Below are 6,000 nucleotides of genomic sequence, written 5' to 3'. Positions count from 1 at the left end.
CAAACAACAATTCCGGAAAATCCTCATATGCATATTTCGAATTTGCTACTGTTCTGCCCTAAACACAATTTTAATGTTGTTAAACAACAAAATAAAGTGCACCATGTTAAACTAGGCATTTTTCTACACCATTTACATATAAAGTTTAATTAAATCCGAGCTACGGTTATTTAGTTATGGAATAAATCATTTTAACATGGCATTTAAGCAAATTAAATAAACAGCACTTTAAACATATTAAACATGGGTGCAAGCAGCATATTATTAAACTACACAAATTTCTGAGCATTTTACATATTTAGTTTGTTTTAATCCGATGCACGGTTGTCGAGTTATTAAATGCATGAAGTGCAAGGGTCTACTGTAAAACTGCAATACTCTGGATAATAGCTAAATCGCAGACATGGAAAAAAAACTACACTGGGCCGAATCTAAAACCGGAGCAGGCCCAACAGAAGAATAACAAAGGGGCGCTGGGGGGCCTCACCATGGGCCAAGGCCCAGTCGATGGAGAGGCTGGCTGGAGCCGGTGGCCGCTGGCCCAGGTGCTGGGGTGGAACGGTCAACGAAGATGAGCGGCAGGGGATCGGCTCGAGATGACCGTGCTCTCGGTCAACGGGCAAAGAGGTGGCGTCCCAGGCGCGCGGACGCGCGAGGCAGAGGGCGCGCTGGAGGACTCCGGTGGCGTGGAGCTTGGCGGCGCGCGGGGCAACACAAGGAGCGGGACGAGGCACTGGTCGTCGTCATCGGGCTCGATCCCGCCTGGATCAAGACGATGGCTGCAGCGGGCGATGGCGCTCGGCGACGCAAGGGAGGCAGAGGAGCACGACGAGGCAGGAGACGACAGCTTGGCACGGCGCGGGACGAGCAGGATCGCTCGATCCATTCAGGCGGGATGCAGACGGCGCCGTTGAACACAGAGGCACGGGACTTGCGGCTCCGGCGGGAGGAGCTTGAGGCGCAGGGGACTGCGAGCTCGAGCAGATCCGGCCGACGGGGTCATGCATGAGGTGGAACTTGGGAGCGGCGACTCCTGTCCATGGCGACGGGGCAGAGCACCTTTGGTTCCTGCGGAAGCAGGCGAAGGAGAGAGAGAGATTAGAGCAGAGGAGGGAGTAGAGGGCAGGGAAGAAGAAGAAAGGGAAGGCAGGGGGCACGGGGAACCTCGTGAGATTGCCTCTTGGTGGCGCTGGTCTTTGGACGCGAGGCGAGGAGGAGGCCAGGGACGAGCAGGGCTCGTGCAGGAGGAGGAGGAGCGCTGCGGGATTGGTCTGGTTGGACAGCGACGCAAAACGAGGGAGGTGGTCGGAGCGATCTAGTTGGGTGGGATGGATCCCGATGGGGATTTGGTAGAGTGGCGGCGCGGCTGGGAGGATGGGACAGGTCCCTAGATTTTAGGTTTGTCCACTATTTATACTGCAATGAGATTAGGGTAGGGGCTACCTCGTCCCTCCGATCGCAATCGGACGATCAAGAATAAATAGGTAGGGAGTCCAAATAACAAAACGGAGATGTTTTGTAGATGTTAGGGGATGATCCGGACCCAACGGTAACAACAAACCGGGTCGGGTACGGAACAACTTTCGGACGCGCGGGAGGGGATCGCGGGCTGACGAGAGAGGTTAGATGGTTTGACAAGAGGGAACCGAAAACACGGTTGGTCTCGGAACGGTCAACAAAAGCAAGGGAGGAACGCGGCAACTACGATCGGATGCATGTTTGAAAACAATGACGGCAACAGAGCGCCGATGCAATGCAAATGATGCGATGATGAATGCAACACACAAATAAAACACAGCTGACTCGCAAAACAAGGAAGGCAAACAGAGCGTCGGTCTCGGGGCGTTACAACACTCCACCACTACAAGAGGATCTCGTCCCGAGATCTAGGATGGCACCAGAGAGAAACGGAAGAGGAAGAGGTAAAACAAAGTTGCTTCTTTGACAAACGAGTGAAACCAAAAAAAAACCTTGAGAGGTCGCAAGGCTTGAAGAAACGACACGACGGAGGGGAACAAAATTTACAACACTCCGTTCAGCAAGAGGAACAAGGACCATTACAAGAACCTTGTAGCTTAACGGACCATAATTAATATGACAGCACATAGGTAGAAAAGAGAAACAAGGAACACCATGTGAACTTTTGAGTTTAAGTGACACGATAGATAATTAAACCACTCCGGTTAAAACAAGGTAGGGAAGGAATAAGAATGATATAATTTGGACAGCACTCCAACTGTAAATGGAAGGAATTGAACATGATCTTGACAAGATGAGAGGATACTTGATGAAATTAACAACACATTGCCTCCGGAACTAATGAAAGAATGGCACAAGGGGTAAGGAACATTTCAGACAGCCCTCCGGTTGAGGAAGGAGACAAAACTTGATAAGATGAGAGAACTCGAATGAAAACACGACACTCCGGCTAAACGGATAAGAAAAGAAAAATTACATGATCTTGACAAAACAAGATGATTGGTCAAAGAGAGCAACATCACAATGCCTTTGGGAGGAACGAATAGAAGATAGATCGTCGGAATAAGATAACGGAGAATAAAATGATAACTTCCACCACAATTGAATTTGGGAAGCATCCTTCCAAGAAGGTTAGAACGGAGTTGTTGGAAAAAACCAACAACAAAAGGATATGATCCTCGTGGGATTATGGAGACATCTCAAAACATGAGGTGAAAATTTTGCCACTGACGAAAACAATTGCTTGCTTGAGATCAACGAAGAGAAGAAATCTTCTCTCGCTGAGAGGATAGGAGAAAACTTGGATCATTGATAAGCACCATAATAGCAACATTCCTTAGGGAAGGCTTTAGATGAAATATGACACAAGATAACTCCAACAAAGAGATTATTATGGGTTGAAACAACTCATGGACAAAGAAAATATGATGGGTTTAAATATCTCATTCATGACAACTTGTGAATCATGAAACATGAAGAAAATTATCAAAAATGACATAACACCACCTCAAAAGATAAGAGAGAAAGAATTGCACTTCGGAATGCAAGATGAAGAATGCTTGAACTTCTCAAAACAAACATGTGTTGAGCACCATGTTTATTTTAGAGTAAAGCTTGACGGATCTTGACTCCGAGAGAAATCTTGAAGAACAATTGATGAATGAAACGAATCCTTGATGAGCCACCATGTAGAGCCTCGATGAAGAACTCCGGTAATAAAAGAATGATCAAACGAAATGGAAACTTGAAAAGAACTCCAGGAGAAGCCTTGCAATGATTAGATGAAGCTTTGAAATGATATAATTGAAATAACCTGGAGCTCCGGAAAGAAAAGATGAACAACTTGGAGCTGAAAATTTGATAACATGAACGAACTCCGGTTGAAAGAATTAAACACTTGGAGGAAACAAGAATAAGAATTACATTACGCGTATCCTTCACCAATTTAGATTGATGACAAGCAACGGATTTGGCATACTACTTATTCTCATAGAAAGGATTAAGATAGATATAGCGCAAACTTGGGAAGGTCTTCATCGAACCACCGGTAGGATTGAAACAACGAATAAATTAATATGCGGACATAGGAAAAGGAATCTTGAACGAACCACCGTAAGAATTGAAAAAGAAAGTAGCAAAGGCACAATTCACCGAGAAGATTTAGAAAAAAGAATAAAGATACTTGACGGAATATAAATATATGAGAACAAAGAGATCACGAACTGATTAGAGGATATTTGAATGATGCACCGGTAAGATTTGGAGAACGAGAGCTGAAAACTTAGAACGAAGAAATCTTCTGAAATGATGGCCTTTGGATGATCAAGAAATGAAAACAACTCTGAAATGCTCCGGATGGGTAAGAAAAGAATTGTCACAATCAAAAACAATTATGAGAGGATGGCATCAAGCTAGAACCATGAATCTTGAAGAGAATGGAGCAAGATTTAAGAGAAACTCTTCTTCGGTCTTCAAATGTTGAGAATCATGATGAGAAACACCACCATGAATTATTGAGGCACTCCGGAACAATGGATAATAAAAATGATGAACCAACGATGAAAGAATTTGAAAGATCTTGGAGAAAGAGATTTGACTGATGATAATTCATTCTTACGTCAAACTTCGAAAAGAATTTGGGAATAACTCCAGAAAAAATTAGAAGAGTCAGGTAAGATCTTGGGAAAAGACCTGTGGGTTAGGGCCCACTGAAAAGAACCACCGTTGAAATGATTACTTGAAAAGGAGATTGCACCGGTTGAATTAAATGGTTCAAAAGAGATAACAACCTCGAGATATCTTGAACAAATTAGGAATGATAACCCGAATTTTCCGAGATATCTTCAGCACACCGGAACAAATGGAAAGCGAGAGGTGGATGATTAAGAGGTACGCCGGCATGAGAAAGCATTTGAAACGAGGAAAGGAATACGATAGACACTGAAGGCTTGAATTGAATCCACCGGAGGAGAAAAGAATGAAGAATGGTAAACTTGAAGCTTCGTGACCATCTTCCTGGGAAATCACCGGATAAGAACACTGATTGAAAAGAATGAAGGGACTTCACATGAATAAAATGGATACTTGGTTAAGAAATCTGAGTCCTTGAAGAAAAGGGTGGGAGGGTGGGAAAACAAAGGCAACTTGGGTCGGATGAAACGAACACCATTGAGAAAAACTTAGAATTGATCTTGCGAATGTTGGAATGATTGGATCCACTTGAAGAGAAGCACGCCGATTGGAAAGAATTGAAAAGACAACCTTGAAGATGAAGAAGGATTAGCATCCACATAGAAATATGAGAACACCGCTTAGGAAGGTATGGATTCAACATTTGACTTCGAAGCAACTCGAATACCACAAAACAAAACAAAAACAAGGATTGGCTTGCAGAATAAGCCGGAACAAACATATGATAGAGATTTCGTCCGAAGTTTTCGTGGTGGGGCCCACACGGGCTCGATCGTATAGCACCATCATGTACAAGGCAGTGCACATGACATACGAAGCGTCCCCGAGTCGGCATAGCCAAGGACTCTTTAAGACACTACGAGACCACTGTAAAACCAACCGGTCGAACCCCAATCTCATATCATGCATTTGTCGGAAAGATATCCTAAGAGCTACTTGAATTCCCACTTATAAACTGCCGAAACTTTCTGGTTATGCAATCAGGTGTTGGGGATACAGGGGACACAAAATATATCACCCAAACTAACAATACCTAGATCCAGCTGTATCCATCCGTCAACACATAACCAAGAAAACCTTCGGAAATTGTGTACCTCAACCTTCGAAAAGCATCCGTTATACGAGTTATGGCAATACTCCCGAACTCCCGCCCCAGTACTGGGTGGCGTCGAGGTGATCTCACCAACAACTGCATAAAAGAGATTTCGATGTCGGCGAAACTCAGGTATTCCATAACTGCAACGATAAAATTGTGACGACAACACCTCGGAGCTCAACTCCCCGGGACACTGCCACAACCCCTAAATGTCAGGAGGCACCAAGAACAATGTTCTCGTCACAAAACCATCGAAACGATTCCAAGATACCCGCGTGATCCTAAAAAAAATTAGTGAAAATTTGAGGAGAGAAAAGTCAAAACTTCTACGTCAGGAGGCCTCACCAGAGCGACGAAGGGACTGAGGAGTAAAAAGAATCCTACTCTCCGATATATATAATCCTAAGACTCAAAACATTTTTGTTCTAGACTCAACAACGCCAGCGATTCGATCAAGCAGGGGGCTCCTAAGTCGGGGATGGCTCTGATTGCCAACTTGTAACGCCCACGATGCGGCTATATCTCCCACGTGTCGAGGCACGACTTAGAGGCATAACCGCATTGTGGTTTTGTCGCAAGAAGGGTCATCTTCACACAATCCCATGTAATGAACAAGAATGGGATAAAGAATTGGCTTACAATCGCCACTTCACACAATACATAAATAAATCATACATCATTCAGAGTACACACATAGGTCCGACTACGGAACCAAAATAAAAGAAGACAACCCA

This window comes from Triticum aestivum, chromosome 3D, assembly GCF_018294505.1.
Source record: "Triticum aestivum cultivar Chinese Spring chromosome 3D, IWGSC CS RefSeq v2.1, whole genome shotgun sequence".
NCBI classification, from domain to species: Eukaryota; Viridiplantae; Streptophyta; class Magnoliopsida; order Poales; family Poaceae; genus Triticum; species Triticum aestivum.
Note: the sequence above shows the minus strand (reverse complement) of the source record.